The sequence below is a fragment of the Xenopus laevis genome, chromosome 4S (genome assembly GCF_017654675.1).
Source record: "Xenopus laevis strain J_2021 chromosome 4S, Xenopus_laevis_v10.1, whole genome shotgun sequence".
NCBI classification, from domain to species: domain Eukaryota; kingdom Metazoa; phylum Chordata; class Amphibia; order Anura; family Pipidae; genus Xenopus; species Xenopus laevis.
Window position 1 is genome coordinate 123,310,846 of NC_054378.1, and position 16,792 is coordinate 123,327,637.

Sequence of the window (16,792 nt, forward strand, 5' to 3'; positions counted from 1 at the left end):
ATAAGCAACAAATAAAAGATACAAGACCAGACTGAAGCCACACAGTGTTAGAGGAGATGTACGGCTAATAAAAACAACCTACTGTACAAGAGGGAATAAAGCACTGGCCAAATTTAGTCTGAAGAGTGAAATGACTGTCACTGGCCATTAATCAGCTTTCTCAGCCACTAAACAAGATTCAACTACAAACAGCTTTTAAACAAGTCCACATATCACCCACATATATATTAGCGCATTAAAACCAATGGGGCGAGCAATGCATTCCGAGCCAAAGTGCTGCCTGTTCGGCCCTAGCATCTGCTTTTATAGAGAACAGTATATTTATTGGCAGTCTCCTGGGCAAGCTTTGTATTAGACAGGCAGGACGGCTCGGCAAGTGAGAGATGAGATAGGTGATTTAACACTGCCCCCTACTGGATAAACCAGAAAAACTTTCATAGATATCTGCAGGCAGAGCAGAACCAGCAAGTCATTCCTGAGCCAGTAGATAAACAGGCCAAACAGACAGCAATTTCCTTAACCCGTTTTTTTTCACACTCTGTCTATTTCTGGTATCATTTAACCCATATGCTGGATATTTTCATGGGTGGGTAAATCAAAAATTTAGTCTTACCTGAAATTTTCCTTTCCTTTAGTCCGAAAGGCAGCACATCACAATTGGGTAATAGATTCCATTTCCCCTGATAGGACAGAATAATAAACAAGCTTAATTAACCCCTATAAGAGTCACCTCCTCCCCCCAGGCATCAGTGTTCATTTTCTAGCTTCTTAAATAAAAACACACCACTACTTTAAATTTATCGGGAGGGATTATTGTGCTGCCTTTCGGACTAAAGAAAAGGAAAATTTTTGATTTTCTTTACGTCCTACAGGCAGCACATCACAATTGGGATTTAGCAAGCTAAACACAGGGAGGGACCATTATTTCTCTGCCAAGGCCGATACCCAAACTGTACTGCTAAAGGCTGCTTCTTGAGAGGCTGCTATGTCAAGCTTATAGAACTTTGCAAAAGTATGTACATTACTCCAAGAGGCTGCTCTGCAGATATCTCAAATATGCACTTGTGATCTTTCTGCCCAAGAAGTGGACACTATCCTTGAATATGCTTTTAACTCTGCTGGAGGTTTCCTCCCTGCCATATAAGCTTTCCTATCCAAGGATCTTTAAATGGTGACTCTTCCACAGGAATTGTTGTTCTTTTAGAAAGTCTTGCGATCAAAACATCCACCTGAAGTGGCTCCTCCCAGGGTGCCTCCTTAGCATCTATAGGAAACATCAATTAGAATCTTTTTATCAATTTGGGTGTGTTTTCCACCTAAAATAAATAAAACCGTTCCTTAGATTTGTGTTGTACTAATGAGGAAGAATCACTATCAGCAACTGAATCAAGATTCTAAACTAGATTATAAATCTCTAGAATGTCAGCAGGTGACATACGTGTATTAATATTTGATCTGACCTCATCAACATATTTTGACAACAGTTTCTTGAACCAGCTAACAAACTGTTCCTCGTTATTTACTGGCCACTTGAAATACATGATTCACGATTTGACTGAGAATAATCATCAGGCAATGGCTGATCACATCCTGAACAAATATTATATCTGGATTTTCGCTTTTTCCTGGAAGATCTTTCTCCAGACACCTAAAATATATGAAAAGTGAGCATAAGTACACATATTAACTTTGTAAATGTGACCCCAGTAAATCTGCTACACATAGTACCTTTAGCAGCCTAATCACAGTTTAGCAGCTTCCGCTACAGGAACGGACACACAAATGGCAAAAGCTGCAAAATACCTGCTTAAGGGGATACCGCACCCTTAGCTGGGAGTTTCCTGGAAATATCTTAAACTCCTCATACTCACCATATTTTGCATGCATGTGGTATAAATGATACTCCCTAACCAGTAACAGTTTTATACTGGTAAAGATAACAGAATGCAGGACAGCCTAGTAATGGTAACAGCAATGATAATTTGCAATCATTTGAATATCACATTATAACAGATTTCTAAACACTCATTTGAAATTGTAAACTGCAGATGCAATACCATAAAATATAACTGTAAAGGAGTAATAGGATATTTGCAACCCCTATATCTTTGTAATATAGACCATAAAATTCAAAGTTTCCTGAATGCATTGCCCTTGTACTCTACAAGGTCATGATTTAATGGTGGTAAACTGCAGTGCCGTATAAAAATAAATACAGCATAATGGACAAGGTACCACTAGCTACAATCTACACCCACATACCTCGCATGCTGAGGGATTATAGGGATTTAACTACATTATATTAATAACCCCTTAACTAGAACATTAGTTAGTTAAAGTACAGTTCTGTATGTTTGGATCTATACGTCACTTAAAGCACTAGTCACTTACAACTGGGTAGTTGTATCATTAGAATAAGACACAGCATTATCTATCTAGTATCCATATATTTTGGAATTAACAGATAACCTGCCAAAACCCGCATCCATAAATGTAGTAAAGTTAGTGTTGATATACTTAGCTATTGAGCATAGTCAAGATTACCTACAGAGTACACCGTAGGATAGAAACACGGAAAAAGCCACAAACACAGTACAAATACTTCAGAAATTGGCATGTGATAGTAGCTGGAATAACCTAGAGAGATACTAAGTACGGTAGTTGTAGAAGGAAATAAAAAGACCTGAAGCACTATGTTAATATGGTGCATAAACCAAAAAATTCAGACAATCCATCATGAAACTATTTTCACCGCTGTAATGTCACAGCAATGAACTTCCGAAAATGTTTACTTTTAACATTTACATAGCTATTGTAATAGTGCTCATGTCTGCAGAAATTGCAATGTGGTAAACACAATGTATTTCTGGAGTGCCCTTTGTATTCATTTGAACACACACATACGGTTGTGGATTACAGCGGTGGATACACAAGGCTGTCTGACTTACGCGTTTCTTGCCGGATCCCCCGGCACTTCCTCAGAGTCAGTATAGATCACATGACTCGAGACTTAAATAGCTAAAGTGATTTACATCCGTGTTAGAAGTACAGGTGCATTTGAATTATCAATGTGGATAGTGACGAGAATACTGTCTACTCTACACTGAATACCGGCGGGAAGTGGCCGGCGTCTCGTACGGGCTGCGACCAGGAAAGCACAGCGCTACTGGGTGAGCTCTGATGCGGATCGCATCACTCTTTATATAATTATTTGCCCTTTGTATTCATCTGCTTAAATGCTGTCAACTGTAAAGATTGCAATATGTTAATATATTGAATTGCACAGTACAAATAATTCAGCACCTTGAATGGTTATACGATAACTTGGGTTGCAACCTAACTTGTAGTATAGTAAAAGTGAACTGCAGTCGTGCACATAAGATCCATAAATTGAATGTATGACTTTATGGAAAGGTTACATGCAGATGTCATAGTAAGGCAACAAGTGAAGTACAGGGTGCCCTTAGTATAATGCAAGGGGGTGTTAGTAAAACTGAATGGTTATATCATCATAATACTGATGTTTGCAGACCTATATAGTTGTATGAACTACAGGACTTCAACTGGCCTCCATATTCTCAAAGACTATCCTGCTAGTACTGGTTAAATGCAGACATTCCATATGGTAATATGGAGAACTGTAGGCGAGTATTTAGTACAACACTCTGAAAGGCTATACAATGATATCTTTGATCATATCATTACATAAATTGTATATAAGTAATAATGAAACACAGAAGTGCACTTAATATCCATATACTGAATGGCTATTCTGCAATTACTGGTAAAATGCAGACGTGACGATATGGTATTATAGGGAACTATGGAAGCACAACACACTGAATGGCTATACAATGATAACTTTGATTACCAATAGCATATAGTTACATAAATTGTAATATAGTAATAATATCTGCAGAATTGCACGCAATCCAAATGCTGACGGACTATTCTGCTAATCCGGTTTGATTGCAGCCATTACACTATAGAAGAATAGGGAGCTGTAGTTGAACATTTAGTAGAACACCCTGTGCAGAAGTGCACTTAATCCATACACTGCATGGCTATTCTGCTAATCCTGTTTGAATGCAGCCATTACACTATGATAGTATAGGGAGCTCCATTTGTTGCATGGCAGCATCATGGTATCACAGGTTAATGCAGATGTTGCCGTATGGTAGCAAAATGAAGATAGCCATGTACTTTGAATGCGGTCATTACATATGATATGTTGTATGATGATACTGCTAAATACAGGTATTGTGGTACAGAATCCTGGTGGAGAGCAAGGGTGTGATTAGTGTAACACACTGTATGGCTATATCATGATAGTACTTATGCCTGCAGACATATAGTAATAATAATAACCATATATGCTGTTAGAATTGATATGCTGAATGGTAGACATTGTAATTCAGGAATGAACAAACATTTTTACATACAAGAAAAATTGCAGGTAAGAACCACCGCTTGAGGATTAAATCATGGTGAAATTGGAGTCTCATGTGGTCATTTACCAACCATTTCCTACTAACCATAACAAGTAACCGGTTTAGTAGCCATATTGTTGGGAAACACTGTGTTGAGAAAGTGACAATACTGTGTATATCCCAGGGATTTGGTTAACCATACCCGCAACAGTTTGAATGCCTTTACTGAGATAGCCGAACAGCTAATTTGTTACGTCAGGCTCAAATACCTGCAATCCCAAAAAGCTCATTTGCATGCCAGAGGCAATTAGTGCACCAGGCTCCTTTGCATTAGGAGCCTTTCTCTTAAAGGGACAGCACATTTGCTGATGTAGGCTGAGAAAAAATAAATAAATAAAAACAGCTAATATTACTGAGGCTAGGTTACCAAACTTTCCATAATGATGTGAATCCAATCCACTATAGTGGATCTGAATGCTATCTGGCAGACTGCAGAGAGCACAGTGAGGAGAGCCCCATACTCCTGTTTGGATGTAAAAACCAAGTTATTGTATGCATGTTATTCCTCTGATTACATGATTTACATAGTAAGTGGGAATAGTTATTAGGCAATAGTTCTTCACATCCTATGACCCATAGTAATTCTGCTAAGACTACCCATTGTACCTTAGCAGCCTAGTCAAATTCTAGCAGTCTGGCAGCTTCCGCTCCAATAACTGACCCAAATGACAAAGGCAACAAACGCTGCAAGATTACCTGCTTTCCATAAAGTTCCTGGTTTATACTGCCTTGTCCACTTAAGACGCGCACCTACACAGAACGGTAGTGCGACGTCATCAGCATACGCCGGTAATACCGGCGTGTAGCGCTGAACCACATCCAGACACATTCTTCTTCTCTCTGCAGGTCCTCACCCTCTTTCCCAGCAGTCAGGTTACTAGTGAGGACTCTGCATTGCCTAAGGGAGTTTTTCCTGCCTCCCCGAAGTGACCCACGCTGGCGTAGTCACTTCTACGGCCTTTAGATTTTTAGCCCTTCTGTCTTCCGGATGTTCAAAGCTTTAATTTACCGCCAATGTTGGCCTATAAGAGGGCTAAAAATCTACGTAAAATTTTTGCCAGCATTAGCCACTTCGCCCTTTAGTAAATTTGCCCCTATTTCTTTCTCTGGGCAGGGAAATAAGAATGGAGGATCAGATCCAGTGAAAAATGTGAAAATATCCCTTTTGTTAAATATATCCCATGTTCTAGACTGGGCCCTCTGCTTAATTTAAATGAATATAAGTCTTTTCTCCTGATCTTGTTGTGAGTAATGACAAATAAATCTGCCCATAGAGCCTGCAGCATTTTTAGAGGTGGAAACATGTTCTAGATCCAATGGCACTGAGTTGTTATATATTCCCTTACATCATCACTCGCTATTAGGAAGGTTACAACCTTTTATCCTTCCACTTAATATTAAAAAAAAAACCTTATTAATGTTATTGGCCTCATATTAATCTTCAGGCTGAGTCCCCTCTATAAATAAGCTGGATAAAGGGCAGCAATCCTAACACTGCTGGCAATAAAGATATAAACTGATGGCATACTATTAGATATAGTGGCCTCTCTGTGTGTTTTGTGGGATGGCATGCTCTGGGCACATGGATATAGCCTTGTTATGTTTGCAGTTGCAATGGTTTAGGCAATTGGCCTGGATAAAGAGAACAATTTAAGGACATCCATTAGGGATGCACCGAATCCAGAATTTGGTTCGGGATTTTGCCAGGATTCAGCCTTTTTAAGCAGGATTCGGATTCGTACGAATCCTTCTGCCAGGCCAAACCAAATCCGAATCCTAATTTACATATGCAAATTAGGGGCGGGGAGGGAAATTGCGTGTTTTTGTAAGGCCAAAGGCCTCAGAGGTAGTGAGGACCAAGGGAGGAGGTAGCAAAAGTCCAAGTTCGCAGTACAGATAGGGATGAGACAAAAGAATGGTCAAACAGGCAACGATATCAGTCCAGGCAGAAGAGGTTCAAAGTCGAGGAATCCAGGCAAGAGGTCGGTACACAATAAGCAAGAATATCAGAAGAACACACCCAGGAATAGCAAGCTAAGACCTATAATTGGGCACTGATGACTTCCCAGAGTTCCTTCTTATAGGCCCAGGTTTGGCGCCAATTTTGGACGCATCGGCGTCATAACGTGAGCGCGGACGCGCTGACGTCAGCGACCGACGCGCTGACGTGTGCGACCGACGCCGGCGCCGATTATTGATGCCCATTCCGTCGCCGGCGACCAATCAGAGTGCGGGAAGAGGTGGGCGTCATCCGGCTGCGTCCGCGAGGAACCAGGGAGCCACCATCTTGGACGCCATCTTGGTCACCATTTTGGAATCCTGACTCAGACTCCATTACAGTTTTTTTGTCACAAAACAAGTATAAATGTTTTCCCCTTGCCACCCATAATTTGCATATGCTAATTAGGGTTCGGATTCGGTTAGTTATTCGGCCGAATCTTTCAAGAAGGATTCGGGGGTTTGGCCGAATCCAAAATAGTGGATTCGGTGCATCCCTAACATCCATGCATGAGTATGGCCTAGGGTTGCCACCTGATCAGTTTTGACCCGAACAGTTCGGTTTTGCTAAGGCTTGTTCTTGTCTCAAGTTTCTGTTTGGTTTCCAGCCTTGTAATTACCGAACAATAATCTGGACAATAAAGGAATTATCAAGTGAGGTTCATTTGTTATTACAGAAAAAAAAAAGAAGCAAATCAATCAAAAATCTTATATCATCACTGCTCCACCCCCAATGCTATCTGCCCCACCCCCTTTGTTTGGGTTTAGGTTCTGGCACAATATATTTAGCCTGTAGGGTGATCGGTTGGGTACTGAATAGGGTTGCCACCTTTTCTGGAAAAAAATACCAGCCTATATATTTATCTTTTTTCCTTATTAATAACATTGGGATCAACCATCATTTTTACCGGCCAGGCCAGTAAAATACTGGCCAGGTGACGACCCTAGTGCTGAAAAACATTGGTCAGTATATGCCCACCTGAACTGTGCATCTATCTGTGAGGTTATAGTATAGAAGAAGTACGGCAGCTGTGATATGATAGAACCCTATTGTCCTGGCACCTGACTGTCCCATTGTCGAGGGCACGGCATGGGGAGGGTACCCAGCAGTCCCAGGCATCTCACTGAGGAAGAGCAGCTGTTTTACTTGGCCACATTGCACATTATTAACCCCTGGGGCTGCATCGCGCACACCTGCTCTCTGGCACTTATTTATAACTGTAATTAGTATCCTCATTCTGTCTAATATCTCTGACCTCACATGATGCATCATTTGCTTTGCCAGGTTGGCAGCAGGGCATGAATATAGTGCAGGACTTTCAATGTTGCTACCGCTGACTGTTTCTCAATAATAGAAAGAATATAGAGCACGACTGATCCTATTGGACCTTTTTCTTTTTAACCATTCAGACTTTTAGAGGGGGTTTTTTTGGGGTGGGGGGGTTTCCGCTAGTAATTGTCCAAAAAAAAAAATCATATTATTAGAGGTTTTGTGTTTTTATTTTTCCACTAGTGATTGTCCAAAAAAACTAGAGGATTTATGTATTCCGAGCACATTGTCCAGCATTTTTATTTTGGTTTTATTTTTTATATGGGGATCTTTTTATAAATGACGTGGCATTCGTGAAATCACAAATGAGTTTTATTCGTGGTTTCAAAAAGCTCTAAAACCACTAAAATGAGAATGCTGGGTTTGGGGAACAAAAAAAAGAAATCTCATACCAGGGGCCACTTTTTGCATTTATTATGGTTTTCTCCACTTACTTTTCTCAAGATGTTGTGGGGCTCAAGTTGAAACATTTGGCTTTGAGGGACAGGAGGCTGGTTACCCATGTTACCTACTAGTACTTTGCCTGGTTTTATTTTTAGACTGGAAATAACCTGAACAATAAGCTTGTGTGGTTTCCTGGCACCTAATAAATAAAGGTAATAGTCGAATGCCTCTGCTACAGTCTGGAATTCTATCCTTCTAGTTACAGTACATATAAATTACACATCTTGAGATCTGCCCAGAGGACCCTGATCACTATATATTGGTGCTACTTATTCTATTGGCTCAATGGGATTCCAACCCCAGCCTCTGGTCTTGCATCTTCTATTAGAGACCACTCTTTGGCCAGACATGGGTCATTGGAAGTTGCCGAATTAGCTCCTAATTGGCCCATGTATGGAGCCAATTCAACAGCTTGCCCCATTGATATCTGGCTGAAAATTGACCCACTTTGCATAGGGCAGCATTGGAACTAGTTGGGCACGGACAACATGAGCACAAGCTTAGGGGGTTATTTATTAAAATCCGAATGCCAAAAACCCGAAAAAAATTGTGTTTTTTTTTACTATAAAATCCGAAATTTTTAGCCAAAATTTTTTTTGGGATTTATTATACCCCGAGGATGGAATCCGAAGATCCGGCATCTAAGACCTGCTGAGGTTGTATATAAGTCAGTGGGAGAAGTCCCAAAGATATCCTGATCTGTGCTGTGCAAAAATCTGAAGTGTTTCATCGTTTTTGGCAAAAATCTGGAAAAAAAAATCCGATTTTTCTGATTGAACAAAATCTGAAAAATTCATACGATTCAAATTTTTTTCCCAAATTGGAATTTTTCGGGAAAATGTATTGATAAATAAGGGGAAATAACTCTTGCGGATTTGGTCGGAGTCGTTTTCAGAAAATAATGAGATGAATTCGGACTTTGATAAATGGACCTCCCTGTGTTCAAAAGGAAACCAAATTCATAAGTTAGCAAGACTCTTTCCCAAGGGCCCCATGTTATGAAGCCCCGGGTGCAGGCCCGGACTGGCAATCTGTGGGCTCTGGCAAATGCCAGAGGGGCTGCTATAAGGTCCCATAGAAAGTCAGTATTTAGTGGGCTGGTGGGGGCTGTTTGGGCCTCTGAGTGGGCTGATTGGGCCTCTGTGTACCTGTAATGCCAGGACCTATTTTAATTCTCAATCCGGACCTGCCCGGGTGGTAGCCACTGCCAACAAGTAGAAAGGGACCCCAATGAAAAACATTCCTCCTGATTTACCATAAACCCCTTGTGCCAAAATCCCACCCATGATCTGCCCCCTTTACTCTGCTGTGGCCTCATCAACAACAACTTAATGGCAGAATTTGGGCAATCAACTGCAGCCAAGCCTGCTGAAACAATGGCATCTCATAGGGAGGTTCTTTGTTCTTGTTGGGCCAGATTGCCTAAATTGTTCTGCAGAAATTTCTACCCATCTTTATGATAACAGGGGCATCACTCTTATACTGTTATATGCCCTTCATTTGTACACAGGGTAGTTGGCAGGGTTCCCTAAATGTAACACCCTTCTGCTGCACTAATCCCATTATCAAAACCCAAATACCAGTCATTAATGTGCAATTATGCCTGTTGCTTTAAGCCGCCTGCCTCCTATTCAGCTTGATCATTTCAATGGAACAGTACCAGGACAAACGATTCCCCCCCCCCTCACCAAAGCATCTCCCCAATTATCTCCCATAACAGAATGAATCAGACCCTGGAATAGGCGGCCCCGCGAAGGTTCCGAAAGGGAGAAGAAAAACCCCTATCTATTTCTAAACGCAATTACACTGACAAACTCAATTACACGCCTCGCTTACCCTTTAAATTACTGTCTGATATTGAACAGTTCACTGACGAAGTTTCATTGTTCAAAGAAATCATCGAGTGTTTACAAATAATCCGAGAAGCGGCGTCTGAGCGGCGGCCGCGCTGAATTCATTCGATACGATAAACGCTGGCGAGGAGGGTCGCCCCCTGCGTTCTCAGCCGTTCCCAGTGATGTTTGAAAGATTCCAAATAATAATAAGTTATTAGCACTGAGACAAACTGTTCTTCTGTGTTTTGTTAGAGAGTCTGGAGGAAAGGGGATTAAAGTCCACCCAAAAATAAAATGTTGCCTAATAAAAGAAAAGGTAATTCTAAGCAATATCCCATTATAAAGTCAAGACATATTGGCACTGGTTTAAAAGTTATTTGTAATTTAATTTTTTCTTTCTTTCATTGTCTCCATATACTGTATTGCAGCAATGTAAGGTGGCCATGCTGTAGGGAAGATTACTAACAGTCATTGCTGCAGCCATCTATATCTACAATCATTTCATTTCTAGTTAGCCTTTAATCGTTGGGCCTTTTAACAGTGATTGTCTTTAAGGATAGTGTTGTCATGTCCCCTTTAGTATTGGGCACCCATAAAATACACCTGATGCATGGCGTTCACCTTCAAGTTAACTTAGTATGTTCTAGAATGGCTAATTCTAAGCAACTTTTCAATTGGCCTTCATTTTTTGCCTTTTTATTGTTTTTAAATGATTTGCCTTCTTCTTTTTCCCCATCCGGCTTTCAAAGGGGGTCACTGACCCCATCTAAAAAACAAGTACTAGGTAAGGCTGCAAATGTATTGTTATGGTTTTTATTACTCTTTGCCGGCGCCTTTCTTATACATATTCCAGTCTCTCGTTCAAACCGATGCATGGTTGCTAGGGTAATTCGCACCCTAGCAACCAGATCTCTGAAATCGCAAACTGGGGAGCTGCTGAATAAAAAGTTAAATAACTCAAAAACCACAAATAATAAAAAATGAAAACTAAATCAGAATATCACTGTCTACATCATGCTAAAAGCTCATTTAAAGGTGAACAATCCCTTCAATAGGGCTGCATTCCACAAAGTCATCCTGCAGCCTGCAGTTACATTATTTACTCATCACCCACTCGACAGGAGCATCTGACTGTAAGCTTTTCAGATCAGCCTCATACAATTACTGTTAACCCAGCAATGATTCCTTGTATCCCTGCAGAATCCTGTATTGCTCCCAAAAGATAAAGCAAAGCAATACAGACAATTTGTAGATTACCATTCATCTGACGATACATTTTTGTACAGTATATAGATATAGATATATATATATATACCAACAGCCTACTTGTTCAAGAGATTAATGGAGAATGTAGAATGTTCCTATTTGTGCCATTAGACATGGGTTTAGAAATGATTTCTAAGTTTTGCCTGCCATCTAGTGTTGGATTAACAAATCTATTTCTCGAGCAGCAAGAATCAAAATGAAAAAGTGGCCAAAGCAACGGAAGGCATAAATGTCTGATAAAACTACGTAGGAGTAAGTGGAGGGGAATATTTTTAGCACTATTTCTGTTTTATTTACCCAACATTTTATCTTATCTTGAAGAATTTGGGTAGCCTAAAATTCTATAGAATAGAACTAAAGGGCTGCAGGTTGGCCTTCACTTGGCACCCAAAATGACCTCTCAAGGGAAGCGTTGTTTGGAGAATTGAGGAGTGGAGACTCATTCCCTGTCTGTGGTTAGAACATATTTGTCTTGAAGAGAAAAAGTCATTCCTCCTACATTTCCGAGTCATAACCAGCAGTGCACTGAATATAAAGGACCAGGCAGACACTGCACTCAATAGCAGTTACATTTACAAATAAAGTTAAGAGTCTGGTTGGCTCCTATATGTCGGGTAACTGGTGCAGTTTAGCACTTATGTGTCTAGTGAATTAGCCCTGGAAAATGAATAATGGCAATAAGTGTCGGACTGGGGAGAAGCCCCTATTATAAACTCCTTTTTTCCCAACCCACCATGGCCACAGCAAAATATATATATATGTTGGCAGCAGTTCTATCTCTCATTGGCTCCTCTCTAGCCTCTAACAGCTGCTTGGGCAGAGCAAAATATTCAAGTGAGTGGCATTCGGGGGATAAGGAAGGGTCATCATCATGGAGTATTTTATCCCTACTGATGCCTGTGCCCTCTGCCTGCTTAGAGCTTCATGTACCCTGCTGTATTGTTATGAACTGCTGGTAATGGGCGAAGTTATTCTCCAGGTGCGAATTTGCCTGTTTCGCCGCTGGCGAATAAATTTGCAAGTATGCTGAAAAAAATTCACTGGTGAAAATTCGCTGGCGCTGAAAACCATTTTTGCTGACAAATCCGACACTGGCGCCAATTTTGCCGCTGGCGACGATTAACGGATGCCCATTGACTGACGAATTGTCGCAGGCGCCAAAATCACAGTTTCGTGAATTTTTCCCCAGTTTTGAGAATTTTGTGGCGAATCGAAACGGAACAAATTCACCCATCACTACAGCTGGCAATTTAACCTCTAACTTCTTGTCTTGGTCTTTTGCCCTATACCCTTGGTACCTGATTTCTAGCTCCAGCAGAACTTACCTTACCTGTCTGCAATAAATACAAGTCCTGCTTGTGCCTATAATAAAGTGTCAGCCTCTCAGCCAAGCTTGTCCTTCCCTTGTGCTCCCTAGTACAGATTCCTCCTCAGTCCTAACATGAAATATTTAATGTCAGTGCCCTGTCACCTCCTTTTGGCTTCAGTTTCTATTTATGGACACAGATAACCCCTGAAGTCAATAGTCAAAATGTTTATACATGCTACAATTTTTTTACACTTGCAACTTTTTTTCTCTCTCTCCAAATGCATTAAAGTCAGTGTGCGTTTGTTCTCGCAGTGATTTTTTTGTCTTGGTGACTTTTTCCTCCAAATGCATTAGTCAGTGTATTTTTTTTTCTTGCTGCAACTTTTTTGTCGCAGGGAATTTTTTTCACTGCAAATCTTTGCTGCAGTTTTTGAGAAAAATTTGCAGATGGCGAAATGCAGAATTTCGCTGTGAATCCACGACTGACAAAAAAAATTCACTTATCACTAGTCTATTTACATTCTCTCTATATTTTGAGTCTGTATATATAGAATATGCTGTTCCTTTAATTTTTAGTTTTTTCTGGGTTAAGTGCCTTGCGAGCACAAAACGTGTAAGGCTGCAGAAATAATGGTGTAAATAAAGATTTTTTTTTTTTACTCTTTTGCTACTTTTTTTTTTTTGATGGCCCATTTGTGGATCTTCAGAGAGCCCACTGCCTATTTTTTCTGCAAGGTTTCAGCCTAGACAAAGTGTAGCTATAATTATTATAAGGGATCCGTTATCCAGAAACCTGTTATCCAGAAAGATCCGAATTATGGAAAGGCTGTCTCCCATAGACTCCATTTTATCCAAATAATCTAAATTGTTAAAAAATAAAAGATTAATTAATCCTTATCCTTATTGGAAGCAAAACCAGTCTATTGGGTTTATTTAATGTTTACATGATTTTCTTTTAGACTTTAAAGATACACTACCCAGAAAGCACCAGGTCCTGAGCATTCTGGATAACAAGTCCCATAACTGTATTAGGAGGGCAACCACAATTGCTTATTGATTTAAGTTAATTAAACCTATGAATGAAAGAAACAAGACTATTACAAGATATGCATGTGTTAGGGTTTGTAGGGGATACATGTATGACTAGGACACCTACAGATGGAGGAAATACCAGTACTGTAGTTAAACATGTATTTTTATGCTTATGAGTAGGGGTAGACAGAAGGGGCATGGGGGGTACTGGGCACATGCCTCTTTTACCTGCTATCCCCTAGCTTTAATCTTTTGCAGACCTCCCCAATGTGCTACTGGGGATTTGGTATGTTAATTGGGGGGGGGGTGTTCCTAGCAGCGGTGCCAAGCAAAAGTGAGGGAGGTGCTAAGCGGAAGGGGACTGAAAAAGTGTCTGGAACAGGGGGTATGGATGAGGTGCTTTCACATTCAAATTCTGTACTGCTATTAGTTTGTTTCAACATGGGTTTACGTGCAATAAATGCTGCCAGACTAATGTATTAGTGAGCAGGAACCTTGACTCTGAGGTGGCAGTGGATGTGAGGAATAAATATTGACTTGGAACATAAACCAGAGAACTGGCTGAAGGATAGATTCTAACTGGACCAGTGTTGTTAGTGAAGTACTCCAAGGGATCTGGCACATGACTTGGGGCAGCTGGGAAATTGACAATATGTCTAGCCCCATGTCAGATTTCAAAATTGAATATAAAAAAATCTGTTTGCTCTTTTGAGAAATGGATTTCAGTGCAGAATTCTGCTGGAGCAGCACTATTGACTGATTCATTTTGAAAAAAATTTAAATTGTGCAGAACCATGAGTTTCATGCCGGATGCTACTACCTTGCTGAGTGATTTGGCTAAATTGGTGAACTTGGCAGCAAATGTGGTTCACTACTGTTAAAAGCAAAGGTTATGCACTTTGGTAGTTAAACAAGAAATTAAATGGCAGTGTGTTTAGGGGTTCCTTAACTATGAAGGCTCTGGGGATTTTTGTGGATAACAATCTTTGTAACTCTAGGCAGTGTCATTCTGTGTCTACTAAAGCAAATAAATTGCCTTGATGAAAACCTAATTTTGTCTCTTTATAAGTCCCTGGTATGGCCTTACCTGGAGTATGCGGTGCAGTTTTGGGATCCAGAGTGCACAGACTAAACTGGTTAAAGGGATGGAAGATTTAAATTATGAGGGTAGACTGTCAAGGTCAAGGTTGTTTTCTCTGGAAAAATAGAAGGCACTTGTATGGGGTCATTATTACTCTTGTAAAAAGTCCAAGTATGGAAAGAGGCCATGCAATAGTATAGAATAGTAGCCAAAATATTTATAAAGTTAAAAAAGCTTTATTAGGACTTGCATAAGCCTAACGCATTTTGTGCCTAAAATGGGCACTTACTCATAGGCCTATTGGATGGTCTCTTTCCCCACTTGGACTTTCTACATATCACAAAACTCTTTAGTTAACACTTGGAATGGGGGTTACCTTGGTAAGAGACCACCTTATAAACTATACTATTATTATTATCTTTTCTTTTTGGATTTTTGTTTGAGAACTTAGCCATACACCACTATCCATGCGGTTATTTGACATTATTACTTTTTACATTAGCGGGTCTATATTTTCCTTTATTCTTACACAGGGTTGTTCGTGTATTGTGAATGAGTAAAAGTGGAAATTTGTAAGGCCCCAGCGAGAATTGAACTCGCGACCCCTGGTTTACAAGACCAGTGCTCTAACCACTGAGCTATGGAGCCAGGTGATGCAGCCTTGTGCACTGTTCAATATTTACAACATGTATAACTTTCTTTACACAGCAGTGGAAAAATAAATTCTGGGAGTGGCACATGCTCATGTCACCGGAAATGTCCCTTCTGGACATGGAGCCTGGATGATTCAAGGAGACCTTTACATTTTAGAACTCCTTTATCCTTTCTCAGATTCAGACTCTGTTAAGTCATAAATAGAAAACTGCACTTGGATCACCGTACCAGAGGCCTCCCCTTTAGACTAGAAGAAAAGAACTTTCATATGAAGCAACGTAGGGGGTTCTTCACAGTCAGGACAGTGAGGTTGTGGAATGCACTGCCGGGTGATGTTGTGATGCTGATTCAGTTAATGACTATAAGAGGGACTTGGATGATTTCTTGGACAGACATAATATCAAAGGCTATTTTTTTTAAATTAAAGGGCACCTATCACACCCAAAATCAAACACATATTAACAATCTGACCAGTACCACATAAACACGTTTAATCAAATCAATCAAAGGGTTTTAAAAAATCCCTTACTTTGTCAAATGGCTTCTTTCACTGAGGGAGGCCATACTGAGACTATAACAGAGACTCTAATATGCAAATTTCAGGAGCATGCTTAGATTGTAACACTGCTTTGAGTATTCTACCCAGAATGCCTTGTTTTAGTAAACTCCTCCACTAGAAGTATCAGGAGATTTCCCTATCTTGTCCCCTGCTGGTAAAGTCATTATGCAAATGAAGGGCACACACTAACTTCCAGCAGGGGGCAGCACTACTGAACAGCAGCTAACACACAGGTTTGGCTGATTTGAAAATAGCTTAGAAGGGTTGATAAGCAACAAGGAATTTCAACTGAATTTCAACTGAGCATGTGCGAGATTTCAGAGCTTCAGTTGGCTGGGAAGATATAGGTAGGAGGAGCCAGTGAAATCCAAGATGGCTGCCTCAGCTAGAACTGCAGGGGAGATAGGGGAGATCTTGCAGAAGGAATAGTGAGCTGATCATTTACATTATACAAACAATTCTAACTGTTTTAAAAATCAGATTTCTTGAACTTTTACATAGTGTATTTACTTAGGAAATGATTTTAGTTATGATTGTTGCATTTAACTAAGTAACTATGAAGATATGTCAGAGCTATAAGTCTATAATTATTGGGCCGTCACCCATTTCAAATATTGGTATTACACTGGCTTTCTGTAACCCATTGGTATTGTGCCATGCAATGTTGGAATGCTTAGTGCTGCAGAAATGTGTTGGGGTAGAACTGAATTAAACATACACTCTGATTATTGGGTAGGGAAGTTGTTGAACCAAATATTTCTCTCCTTTTATGGCCTTTTGACCTGCTTTATGGC

General features: G+C 40.2%; 1 non-coding gene across 1 annotated transcript; it reads right to left on the bottom strand.

Annotated features, from left to right (window-relative positions):
• Positions 1 to 15,360: 15,360 nt before the first annotated feature.
• On the bottom strand, positions 15,361 to 15,433 carry trnat-ugu. The gene has a single exon. It is a non-coding gene; the product is annotated as a tRNA-Thr (tRNA).
• Positions 15,434 to 16,792: the final 1,359 nt, after the last annotated feature.